Genomic DNA, 13,911 nt, shown 5'->3' with positions numbered 1-13,911 from the left:
CATGTAACCGCTGTAAAACTGCCATGAGCCTATTGTTTGTTATTTTAGGCCTTTGATAGCCTGTCTGCGGTCCCTACTTTAAATACTCCTCCACTCACCACCACCAAGTTGCCTGCCCGTGTATCCATGTAACCGCTGTAAAACTGCCATGAGCCTATTGTTTGTTATGTTAGGCCTTTGATAGCCTGTCTGCGGTCCCTACTTTAAATACTCCTCCACTCACCACCAAGCTGCCTGCCCGTCTATCCATGTAACCGCTGTAAAACTGCAATGAGCCTATTGTTTGTTATTTTAGGCCTTTGATAGCCTGTCTGCGGCCCCTACTTGCAATACTCCTCCACTGACCACAATGCTGCCTGGAGTGCCTGCCTGTGTATCCATGTAACCGATGTAAAACTGCCATGACTGCCTACTGTTTGTTATTTTAGGCCTTTGATAGCCTGTCTGCAGCCCCTACTTGCAATACTCCTCCACTGACCACACCAATGCTGCCCGTGTACCCCTGGAACCTATTTAAAAGTTCATAGAGCCTAGTTATATATTTTATTTACTATTAATAAGGCCATGATGGACTACGCTGTACCACGCTACAAGCTAACCAGTCGACACTTCTTTTGCGAGAAAAGCCATCCCAACCCTCCACCAGCATGTAGAAGACCGCATTGTCCATGCACTCTGGCAATCTGTGAGTACAAAGGTGCACCTGACAACAGACGCATGGACCTGTAGGCATGGCCACGGAAGATTACGTGTCCATTACGGCGCAATGGGTTAATGTGGTGGATGCATGGTCCACAGGGGACAGCCTACTAAGTCTGTCTGCAGTCCCTAATTCAAATTGTCCTCCACTGTCTAAATCGGAGCTTCCACCTTCTGGCTTTCGGCCTATAGTATCAGAAATTAAACTGCATTTGGCCTTCAACTTTGGTTAGGGCCTACTAACGGCTTCTGCCCCTCCCTGGTGTTGCCCTCAACTAAATAAAGCTGAGCTTCAACCTTCTGCTCCAAATTACCATTTTGAAAAATGCAATAGGCTTTTCCGGCCTACTAAAGGTGTCTGTCTGTGTGCCCCTGCCTGGTGTTGTCCTCAACTAAATAAAGCTGAGCTTCAACCTTCTGCTCCAAATTACCATTTTAAAAAATGCAATAGGCTTTTCCGGCCTACTAAAGGTGTCTGTCTGTGTGCCCCTGCCTGGTGTTGCCCTCAACTAAATAAAGCTGAGCTTCAACCTTCTGCTCCAAATTACCATTTTGAAAAATGCAATAGGCTTTTCCGGCCTACTAAAGGTGTCTGTCTGTGTGCCCCTGCCTGGTGTTGTCCTCAACTAAATAAAGCTGAGCTTCAACCTTCCGGCTCTCATTAAGTGGTTTTAAAAAAAAAAATGGTGGTTAGGGCCTACTAACGGCTTCTGCCCCTCCCTGGTGTTGCCCTCAACTAAATAAAGCTGAGCTTCAACCTTCTGCTCCAAATTACCATTTTGAAAAATGCAATAGGCTTTTCCGGCCTACTAAAGGTGTCTGTCTGTGTGCCCCTGCCTGGTGTTGTCCTCAACTAAATAAAGCTGAGCTTCAACCTTCTGCTCCAAATTACCATTTTAAAAAATGCAATAGGCTTTTCCGGCCTACTAAAGGTGTCTGTCTGTGTGCCCCTGCCTGGTGTTGCCCTCAACTAAATAAAGCTGAGCTTCAACCTTCTGCTCCAAATTACCATTTTGAAAAATGCAATAGGCTTTTCCGGCCTACTAAAGGTGTCTGTCTGTGTGCCCCTGCCTGGTGTTGTCCTCAACTAAATAAAGCTGAGCTTCAACCTTCCGGCTCTCATTAAGTGGTTTTAAAAAAAAAAAATGGTGGTTAGGGCCTACTAACGGCTTCTGCCCCTCCCTGGTGTTGCCCTCAACTAAATAAAGCTGAGCTTCAACCTTCTGCTCCAAATTACCATTTTGAAAAATGTAATAGGCTTTTCCGGCCTACTAAAGGTGTCTGTCTGTGTGCCCCTGCCTGGTGTTGCCCTCAACTAAATAAAGCTGAGCTTCAACCTTCTGCTCCAAATTACCATTTTGAAAAATGCAATAGGCTTTTCCGGCCTACTAAAGGTGTCTGTCTGTGTGCCCCTGCCTGGTGTTGTCCTCAACTAAATAAAGCTGAGCTTCAACCTTCCGGCTCTCATTAAGTGGTTTTAAAAAAAAAAATGGTGGTTAGGGCCTACTAACGGCTTCTGCCCCTCCCTGGTGTTGTCCTCAACTAAATAAAGCTGAGCTTCAACCTTCCGGCTCTCATTAAGTGGTTTTAAAAAAAAAAATGGTGGTTAGGGCCTACTAACGGCTTCTGCCCCTCCCTGGTGTTGTCCTCAACTAAATAAAGCTGAGCTTCAACCTTCCGGCTCTCATTAAGTGGTTTTAAAAAAAAAAAATGGTGGTTAGGGCCTACTAACGGCTTCTGCCCCTCCCTGGTGTTGCCCTCAACTAAATAAAGCTGAGCTTCAACCTTCTGCTCCAAATTACCATTTTGAAAAATGCAATAGGCTTTTCCGGCCTACTAAAGGTGTCTGTCTGTGTGCCCCTGCCTGGTGTTGTCCTCAACTAAATAAAGCTGAGCTTCAACCTTCTGCTCCAAATTACCATTTTAAAAAATGCAATAGGCTTTTCCGGCCTACTAAAGGTGTCTGTCTGTGTGCCCCTGCCTGGTGTTGCCCTCAACTAAATAAAGCTGAGCTTCAACCTTCTGCTCCAAATTACCATTTTGAAAAATGCAATAGGCTTTTCCGGCCTACTAAAGGTGTCTGTCTGTGTGCCCCTGCCTGGTGTTGTCCTCAACTAAATAAAGCTGAGCTTCAACCTTCCGGCTCTCATTAAGTGGTTTTAAAAAAAAAAAATGGTGGTTAGGGCCTACTAACGGCTTCTGCCCCTCCCTGGTGTTGCCCTCAACTAAATAAAGCTGAGCTTCAACCTTCTGCTCCAAATTACCATTTTGAAAAATGCAATAGGCTTTTCCGGCCTACTAAAGGTGTCTGTCTGTGTACCCCTGCCTGGTGTTGTCCTCAACTAAATAAAGCTGAGCTTCAACCTTCTGCTCCAAATTACCATTTTAAAAAATGCAATAGGCTTTTCCGGCCTACTAAAGGTGTCTGTCTGTGTGCCCCTGCCTGGTGTTGCCCTCAACTAAATAAAGCTGAGCTTCAACCTTCTGCTCCAAATTACCATTTTGAAAAATGCAATAGGCTTTTCCGGCCTACTAAAGGTGTCTGTCTGTGTGCCCCTGCCTGGTGTTGTCCTCAACTAAATAAAGCTGAGCTTCAACCTTCCGGCTCTCATTAAGTGGTTTTAAAAAAAAAAATGGTGGTTAGGGCCTACTAACGGCTTCTGCCCCTCCCTGGTGTTGTCCTCAACTAAATAAAGCTGAGCTTCAACCTTCCGGCTCTCATTAAGTGGTTTTAAAAAAAAAAAAGGTGGTTAGGGCCTACTAACGGCTTCTGCCCCTCCCTGGTGTTGCCCTCAACTAAATAAAGCTGAGCTTCAACCTTCTGCTCCAAATTACCATTTTAAAAAATGCAATAGGCTTTTCCGGCCTACTAAAGGTGTCTGCCCCTCCCTGGTGTTGTCCTCAACTGAACAAAGCTGAGCTTCCACATTCTGGCTTTCGCCCTATACTATCAGATATTAAACTGCATTTGGCCTACTAGTGTGGTTAGGCCCTTGAAACAGTGTCTGCTGCTCTTGGGTTTGCTACTCCACTGAACAAAGCAATGCCGCCTGTTTAGTCCTGTTACCAATTTTGAACTGCATGTAGCCTACTTTATTCTTTGGCCCTATATCTGTTTCCTCCTCATCCTGCCCATTGCCCAGCCACTGCTAAATGAGTCTGCTGGTACATTGACCTAGACCACTACATTCCCCTTGTACTCTACACAGCCAGAATCTGTCCCTGCTGAAAGTAAGGTTCCCCTTCCCGCATGTTATACCACCTTACACAGGGACAAAGAGGAAGGTGCAGATGAAAGTGCAGGTACCTTCATCAGGTGGGGGGGCATACTCGTTGGCGACGTCACTGGCACAGGGCCCCTCAGAGTACGCAAAAGTGTCGCTGCTGGTGGGAGGCGCCCCCGCCATGCAAACACACCGCCGTACTTTGAGGGGCCCTGTGCCAGTGGCAATGCGAACGAGTGGGCCCCCCCCTGCTTGCTCAGGATCACAGCACTTGCAACTTTTAAATACTTACCTTTCCCTGCAACACCGCCGTGACGTAGTCCGCATTTCCTGGGCCCACGAAAAACTTGAGCCAGCCCTACTCCCCCCACAACTTTCCCCCAATTCCCTATGCCCAACTATTATTATACAGTTAATTAAGATTGGCAAGCTTCAGAAACAAGAATGGATGTTTTTGGCATTAAAATGGGCACTGTAGGTGTTTTCCTGGCCTCCACTCACTGCCGACTATGCTTCCCCATTGACTTGCATTGGGTTTCGTGTTTCGGTCGATCCCCGACTTTTAGCGATAATCGGCCGACTGCACTCGACTCGACTCTGGACAAAATCGGGTTTCCCAAAACCCTACTCGATCTTAAAAAAATGAAAGTCGCTCAACCCTAGTGCCATCTACTTTCTTTTATCCACCAGTTCTTCTAAACCTCTTCAGAAAAAAGAAGTGTAAAAAAAACCCCTCCTCATATAAATTGTAAAGTAGATTTCGCATAGAAATAATGAATTGGAAGAGTCTTTGAAGTGGGTTTAAAGGAGGATTTTGGCGAAGATCCTCTTCAATAAATTATTTGAAAAAATTCAATGTGAACATAGTCTTAGGTGCTTTAACTCTACGTGACAAGCACAACATAGTCCTTTTTTAGAAATGTACCTGTTTTTTATCACTATAATGTATTATTTCGAGGTCTGCATCATAAGCTGCTGACTGTATGATTACTTGTATTGTGTCGTAAATTGAGATAATGAGGGACCATAACTCAAATACTGTACCAATAGTAGGCCGCCATAACAGAAAATTTCCAGGACGGGGATTTGATCTATAAATAGGATGGAAAAAGCTAATTTCATGTCCATTCTCCTACAACACGATTGTGTGACTTCCATATCATATTGTAATTTCATCAGTTACCATGACGACCCAGTGTGTAAGCATGGCGGGTCAGACAGCTCCTAGGCGGGTGTTGCTCACGAGCTCGTCTCAGCTTCAGGAACAGACATTCACCATACGCAGACACGATAGATATTTTGAAGCCAAAGGTCTGTCCTATTGCCAAATTCAAACTATATACAGTCATGGCCGAAAGTGTTGGCACCCTTGAAATTGTTTCAGAAAATGAAGCATTTCTCTCAGGAAATTACACGTTTGGTTATACACATGTTTATGTCCTTTGTGTATGTTGGAACAACACAAAAAAAGAGAGGAAAAAAAGGCAAATTGGACATAATGTTACACAAAACTCCAAAAATGTGCCGGACAAAATTGATGACACCACCAGCTTAATATTTGGTGGCACCTTTTGGATTAAATACTGCAATCAATCGCTTCCTATAACCATCTAGAAGCTTCTTTCACCTCAGCTTGAATTTATCATCACTCTTCTTTTGTAAACTGCTCCCGGTCTCTCATATGTGAAGCCAGGGCTGCCATCAGTGAATTACTGCCCTTACTGGCGTATGGGGCCCGATGAGCAGCAGACCCCCTCTGTTCTGCTCACCGGGCCCCGGCGGCAGGATCCTATAACTGATCGGGCATCCTCCAGGGGATGGGAGGGGGGCCCTTAACCAGTTTTGATTTTATTAATATAGAACGAGAACTTTCTCTGACTCTCCACCATTATAGAAAAACAGCAGATAATCTACATCAAGCCATACCCAAGATACCTCACAAATGGATGACAGAAGGGTAATATCGACATACACCTGCTAGAAAGTGACTGGCAGACCATTCGGAGGTTTATCAAACCCAAAAAGCAAAATCACTGACATATGGTCATACAAAAGTCTGAACAGGGGAAGCTTGTGAAAGTAAAAAAAACTGTGTTTAACAGACAATTGGTTAAATGATGGCATCGGAGAAAATACTTGGATTAGATGTACAAACAATTAAAAGACACTCTGAACCACAGAGAAAAGACAAGTGCAAAAAAGGGGATAAATGGATCAAAAAGTACATAATATAAGGTATAGAAATGTATGCAGAGTATTGATAAGAGCAAGGGAGGGTGACCGATGAATAAGGGGTACTTAGCTGGCTGTGGGACAAGATCAATATACAGCTCTGGCAAAAATTAAGAGACCACTGCAAAATTTTCAGTTTGTCTGATTTTTCTCTTTCTAGGTATATTTTTGAGTAAAATGTAAATTGTTCTTCTATTCTATAAACTTCTCACAACATGTCTCTGAAGTTCCTAGCTATACATTTTGTATTTTTTTCTGAAAAGGAGAAATTGTCAAAATAGAAAAAATACAAACCAGTGCTTTCAGACCTCAAATAATGCAAAGAAAACAAGTTCACAATCATTTAGAAACAACAATACTAATGTTTTACCTCAGGAAGAGTTCAGAAATCAATATTTTGTGGAATAACCATGATTTGTTATCACAGCTTTCATGCGTCTTGGCATACTTTCCACCAGTCTATCACACTGCTGCTGGCGCAAAAATGTAAGCAGCTCTTCTTTGTTTGATGGCTTGTGACTATCCATCATCCTCTTGATTTCATTCCAGAGGTTTTCAATGGGGTTCAGGTCTGGAGATTGGTCTGCCCATGACAGAGTTTTGATGTGGTGGTCTCTTAATGTTTGCCAGAGCTCTAGATACTGGAAGATATTGCTAAAGGATAATGAAATAAGTAAAATAGAGACATTGAATAAACCCACGGGAGCGAGACTAATGATGAAGAAACAAAGTCACAAACGTCCCAGTAGAGAGGTACGGTATATTTAGTCACTTGTCAATAGGACCGAAGTGTGTGATAAGTCACTTGTCCATGAACTTGTGTAAATATGATAGATAAAATAACCTTTGATTGTTTGCACAAAGGACTATGACTAAATGGGAATCCTGCAAATGCCCATCAGACGCTAGTTACACAGGACTATCCATATCAATCACGTTGAGCATGTTCGGCAGAAAGGTACAAAGGAGATGTCTTCGGAATAATATCTGGTGTCCAGAGAACTAAGTGATGTTTTTGCAATAATTACCTGTTGGTCCAGAGAACCGAGTGTGGCGCACACCCCGACGCGCATTTTGAAATTCTCCTTTGTCACCCTCTGCACAACGTGCCCTCTATGATTTATATGGATAGCTCAGTGTTTTCGCTTTTGGGTTTTCTCCAACATTACAGACTACTTATGAAAAGTTCTGTTTCTATATCACTTATAGGATCATAACTGATTGAGGTCTCACAGTTCAGCCTACATGGCTGTCAGTAAATGTGAGTGTGTACATGTGTATACGGAGTGTGAATGGTTATACTCCTGACAATGCGTGTATGGCGGTCAGTGTGAGTGAGGGGGCCCAGATTCAGGAAAGGATGATATGAGTGTTGTGGGGTGGGGGCCTCCAGGCACCCATAACTGATTGAGGGTTCCATCCCCACCACCATTATCTCTCTTACTAAATGAGGACTCCCTTCACACTGACAGCTATACACACATTACACATGAGTAGGAGTGATCACACACAGTGTACACAATAAATATACATAAAGAAAACCTTACTTTACAGCTGAGTTCATGAGTGCAGGACAAGACTCCACTCAGTGTATGTGCATCCTGCAGACCTCCTCCCTCCCTCTACCATTACAGCAAATAAGGCAGAAGTGTGTGTGAGGGGGAAGAAACGAAGGAGGTTAATGTGGCACATGAAGTTTTATTGAAGTAGTACTGCAGAACTCAATGTAGATGCCAGAACTGCCGTAAATGATGCTCCAGACTTCAGCCGAAGTGTCTCTGCTCCAAACATACAGAAGATAGGGGGAGGGCCCACCGGAGGATCCTCCGGTGTGCTGCTGGCCAGTCCGACACTGCAAATTTGGTATTGCCATAAACAGACTTACATAAAGAATCTTGTTGCCAAGTCATTTTTACCTCACGCTGAACAACGTAAAAAACAAAACCCAAAACTCAATGTCAGAATTGCGTCTTTTTCACCATTTCACCCCCACTTTGAATTTGTTTCCCGCTTTTCAGTGCTTTGTGTTGTAAAGTAAATCATGTCATATAAATCGATAACATGTCACTGCACAAAAAGAAGCCTTCTGTGTCAATAAAAAAAGTGGGTTCTCCAAATTCAAGATAAAATGCCTCTTTTACTGACTATTGCAGTATCAGAATTATTCATCCCCTCGATGACAAGTAGGTTTGAGCGAAACAGATTGGAAAAATTCAAAAATCGCCGACTTTCGGCAAAGTCGGGTTTCATGAAACCCGACCCGATCCTAGTGTGGGATCGGCCATGAGGTCGCCGATCTGCGCGCAAAAGTCGCGTTTCATATGACGCTTTCAACACCATTTTTCAGCCAATGAAGGAGGACGCAGAGTGTTGGCAGCGTGATGACATAGGTCTCGGTCCCCCACCATCTTAGAGAAGGGCATGACAGTGATTGGCTTGCTTTCCGCGGCGTCACAGGGGCTATAAAGGGGCGTGCACGCCGACCGCCATCTTACTTCTGCCGATCTTAGCATAGGAAGAGGTTGCTGCAGCTTCATCAGAAGAAGGGATATAGTTAGGGAGGGAAGATTAACCCCCAAACTGCTTGTACTGTAGCGATTTCCACTGTCCAACACCACCTTTGTTTTGCAGGGACAGTGGAGGCTATATCTTTGTGCATCAGCTCTGTAGCTTATTAGGCTGCCTTATAAGGCTCCCTGATAGCTGCATTGCTGTTTGCACGCTGCTGTGCAAACCAACTGCTTTTTTAAAAGCAAAAATCCTGTTGCTCCTTTCTGCACAGTTATCTTGTTTATTTGTCCACACTTTTGTGTGCAGCAGTCCTTTTTATTGCTGCCATACTTGTCCTGAGATCATTGTAGGGAGATTGAAATTGTACTACAGTCCTTGTATTTTTTCATATATCTTCCAGCCACTTGCTGCCACTTACATTGTGTTGTTTTATACACTGGGCCTGAGTTTTGGTTCAGTCTCCCAAAAAAAAGTGAGATTAAAATTCTCACAAAGTGGATATACTTCAGTCCTGTTAGTTTGTCGTATGTCAGCCAGCCACTTTCTGCCACTTAGATTGCGTTGTTATATACACTGGGTCTGAGTTTTGGTTCAGTCTCCCCCAAAAAAGGGAGATTTAAATTCTCAACAAGTTTATATACACCTTCTACCTTGTTTTACAGTACCATATAACAGTTGTTATTTTGGTTAGATTTTCCAAAAAATCAGGAAGTCAGGTGGAAGAGCCCGTGGGCGGAGGTTGCCAGCTGGTACTGATGGTGGTGGTAGTGCATCTGGTGGTAGTGGCAAAAGCACAATAGCACCTTAGGCTGGAGGTGTTGAGCCAGCATCATCGTCTGGCTACCCAAAATGTTGATGATCTAACCTTCATTAAAATGAACCAATCATGGATTTCAAATTATTTTGCCCCACCTTCCCCTGCTGACACGTAGCTTGCCTGAAAAATGTCTTGCTTTTAGCCTCCTCTTACTGACTTCTCCAATTCCTCCATTTGCAGCTGCTGAATGTCCACCATAGGCCATTTTTATACCTCCCTAAATGGGCTGACTCCCCTTACAGGGCCGTGGTCACCACCTGGTGCAAGCACCGGTGCGAGTGCCGTTTGCCTGGACAGGTGGGTGGGCCCACTCTTGGGCGACGGCACTGGCACAGGGTTCCTCATAGTACAATGAAGTGTCTCTGACGGTGGTGGTGCACAACCAACGTAAGACACACCATCGTAATATGAGGGGCCCTGTGCCTGTACCGCCGCCCACGAGAGAGTGTTCCCCCAGCTCGAACAGTGCTCTACCACTTGCAGTACTTACCTCTCCCTGCTCCACCACTGTGTAGTCTGTGCTGTTAAATCCTTCAATGGCACTGCCAATACAAATTTGTTGAAATGATAGATGATAGTTAAAATATACAGGGGCCCTGGCCTCCATTTAGACCAGTTAATACTTTGCGCCTACTACCACTGTCTGCTACTCAGCAGAGGAGCCCAGCTCTGTACCTAGCTATGCCACCTGTTTATTTATGAACAATTAATTTTTTGGCAGACATTTAGCCCACTTTATTATCTGGGCCTACTAACTTAGTCTGCTACTCATTTACAGTTTTCCTCCACTGAACAAAGCAGTGCTGCCTGTTTAGTCCTGTTACCACATTTGAACTGCATTTAGCCTACTTTATTATTTGGGCCTACTAACTGTGTCTGCCACTCATTACAGTTTTCCTCCACTGAACAAAGCAATGCTGCCTGTTTAGTCCTGTTACCACATTTGAACTGCATTTAGCCTACTTTATTATTTGGGCCTACTAACTGTGTCTGCCACTCATTACAGTTTTCCTCCACTGAACAAAGCAATGCCGCCTGTTTAGTCCTGTTACCACATTTGAACTGCATTTAGCCTACTTTTGTCATGTCGGACGCTCTTCAGACCAGTTCGTTCGACAGACAGCGGTAATTCCGCTTTTGACCACTATGTGCTCATTGGCGTCGGCTAGATTTTATCTAGCTGGTCCGGGGTTAATTTACCTGATGCTCGGATTGGAAGCTGGGCCATGCCCATTGCCTTTAAATAGTTCTCCTGAACATTGGGCGTCGCCGATTATAGCTTCTGTCTTGTGCGTTGTTATCTCGGTCTGGAGTGGTGAGCTAGTAGTTGGAGTATCGTTGCTGGTGGTGTATTTCCCTTTGTCTTATTTACTCCTTCCTATATTTGTATTTATTTTGCCCTGCGCATTTATAGTGTATTCCTGAGTGACTGCGGCATGGTGTATATTTTCCGTTATCCTTGTCTGTTCTAACTGTGGGTATTGGTGTATGATCTTTTCACTGGGTGGTGGGCGGTGATTTCAGCCTAGGGTTGAAACAGGAGACAGGGCGAGGGTCGAGGCCTAGACATGCACACCATCAGTGTAAACTCTAGGTAGAGGGTCAGTCAGGATTTCCCTAGTCTGAGGGAAATTGCAGGGGCCCGGGTTATTAGCTCTTGCCCACCTAGTCTCCCCGTGCCAACTTTATTATTTGGGCCTACTAACTGTGTCTGCCACTCATTACAGTCTTCCTCCACTGAACAAAGCAATGCCGCCGGTTTAGTCCTGTTACCACATTTGAACTGCATTTAACCTACTTTATTATTAGGGCCTACTAACTGTGTCTGCCACTCATTACAGTTTTCCTCCAGTGAACAAAGCAATGCCGCCTGTTTAGTCCTGTTACCACATTTGAACTGCATTTAGCCTACTTTATTATTTGGGCCTACTAACTGTGTCTGCCACTTATTACAGTTTTCCTCCACTGAACAAAGCAATGCCGCCTGTTTAGTCCTGTTACCACATTTGAACTGCATTTAACCTACTTTATTATTAGGGCCTACTAACTGTGTCTGCCACTCATTACAGTTTTCCTCCAGTGAACAAAGCAATGCCGCCTGTTTAGTCCTGTTACCACATTTGAACTGCATTTAGCCCACTTTATTATTTGGGCCTATATCTGTGTTTCCTCCTCATCCTGCCCATTGCCCAGCCACTGCTAGATGAGTCTGCTGGTACATTGACCCAGACCACTACATTCCCCTTGCACTCTACACAGCCAGAATCTGACCCTGCTGAAAGTCAGGTTCCCCTTCCCGCATACTATACCACCTTACACGGGGACAAAGAGGAAGGTGCAGATGAAAGTGCAGGTTCCTTCATTAGGTGGGGGGGCATACTCGTTGGTGACGTCACTGGCACAGGGCCCCTCATAGTACGCAAAAGTATCTTTGCCAGTGGGAGGTGCCATCCGCCGTCAAACACACCGCCGTACTATGAGGGGCCCTGTGCCAGTGCCAACGAGTGGGCCCCCCTGCTTGCTCAGAATTACAGCACTTGCAAACTTGAAATACTTACCTCTCCCTGCTCCACCGCCGTGACGTATTCCGCGTTTCCTGGGCCCACAAAAATCTTGAGCCAGCCCTACCCCCCCACAACTTTAGCCAAATGACCCCCAGTTTTCAATGCCTAACTATTATTATAAAGTAAATTAAGATTGACAAGCTTAAGTAATAAGAATTGATGTTTTTGGCATTAAAATGGGCACTGTAAGTGTTTTCCTGTCCTCCACTCACTGCCGACTTTGATTCCCCATTGACTTGCATTGGGTTTTGTGTTTCAGTCGGCCCCCGACTTTTCGCAATAATCAGCCGATTTCACCCGACCCGACTTTTGACAAAGTCAGGATTTGCAAAACCCGACTCGATCCGAAAAAAGTAAAAGTCGCTCAACTCTAATTACAAGTGTTTAGTACTTAGTAAAGCATCTCTGGCTGTTATGACCTGCTGCAAAAGTGATTAATTACCAGTTAGGAAATTAGGAAAAAAAATAAAACTTCGCTCTCCTAAAGGGGATTCGTTACCTAACAGTCGCAAGTGGACAATACGCCCTTGTTCAAAGTGTGAACTTCAATTAAAGTAACTCCCATTGTGCTAAAAGGGCAGTATTGCAAACTGTATAATCCCATTCGCTGCTCAAGAAGTACATATCTAGGAGTGAGTATCTCAGCACGAAAAATAGGCAGAAAATTGACAACGATGTTCTAGTGTGTAATAATCGCTCCGCTAGTGCACTACAGACTCAGCAGTGTATGAACACACATAGACCAATGGCAGTCAGTGCAAGCTTCTGGCAGCGTTCCTGACATTGTCCTCCAGGTCACTCATATTCTTGAATCCTCAAAAGAGTGGTCCGAAAAGATAAGAGAAGAGATGCTTGCTTTGCACAAAAAAGGAGAATAATTCAAGAAGATAGATGAATGCTCCTAGAGATATAGTTGGAAGCATAATTCTCAAGTTCAAAGTGAAAAGAACACTGGCTACATGATCTGGACATGGCAGAAAGAGGACGTTATCACCGGCTGCTTATAGGTTTTTGAGGAGGCAGGTGGTCAAAAACCCCAAAGTGACTGCAAAAGACCTAGCAGTTGTAGTATGCAAACTCAAGGATATTTATAAACTGTAGGCCATTGCCCTAAACGCTGCAGCACTTGAAATGATGGAGAGTCACACTAATGTGGGTGAGCATTGGGGCATCTACTAAGGGGGAAATCTCCTAGACTTCATGTAATGAAAGTGGAGGTATATGGGCAATCTCCAGCATCTCCTAGAAGTATTCAAAGAAGCTTGTGATACAGGAAGCCTACCTGAAACAACAATGGAGGCTCTAATTTTAGTAATAAGGAGGGTTGACAAAGACCCTCTGGATGTAAACTCAGACAGTATAGACCAATACCATTAATATGTTTCAATGTTAAGCTACCGGCAAGGGCTTCGCATGAGTAGAGGCTAACAGCAGGATATCAGAGGCAATAACTGATGCACAAGGCCGGGGTGTCCGCTTTCTACCCTGGTTTGCAGTGGATCCCCTGACTGCGATCTTAATACAGCAAGGGCAAATACAGGGACTTAGAATAGGACAGAGTAAGGGGAAAATTCAATATTTGCTAATAATTTTCTACTGTTCCCAGAGGATTCCTCCGAGAGCCCCCTATCATTCAAAGTAGTGTAAAACAATGTGTTTTTTTTAATACTAATGTAACTCAAGGATATCAATATTAATGGGGTTCTCCCCTTTTTACTAACTTTAGCCCTTAGGCTCAGTGATATGCAAACTGGGCTTTACTCACCCTCACTAGGTCCAGAGCTGTGTCTCCACTCCACTGGTCCGCTCTTTGTTGACATCACATTGATATGCCTGCAGCCAATCACTGGGCTCAGCAGCTCCT

The 13,911-nt window shown here is 44.4% G+C and overlaps 1 protein-coding gene across 1 annotated transcript in view; it reads left to right on the top strand.

Moving 5' to 3' along the window:
* LOC143804877 (gamma-aminobutyric acid receptor subunit beta-4-like) overlaps positions 1-13,911 on the top strand; it is a 344,582-nt gene that overhangs the window by 313,523 nt on the left and 17,148 nt on the right. The gene's annotated exons all lie outside the window — the stretch shown is intronic.

Source organism: Ranitomeya variabilis, chromosome 2, assembly GCF_051348905.1.
Source record: "Ranitomeya variabilis isolate aRanVar5 chromosome 2, aRanVar5.hap1, whole genome shotgun sequence".
NCBI classification, from domain to species: Eukaryota; Metazoa; Chordata; class Amphibia; order Anura; family Dendrobatidae; genus Ranitomeya; species Ranitomeya variabilis.
The sequence above is the reverse complement of the archived record's forward strand: the minus strand, read 5'-3'. Positions and strand labels throughout refer to the sequence as shown.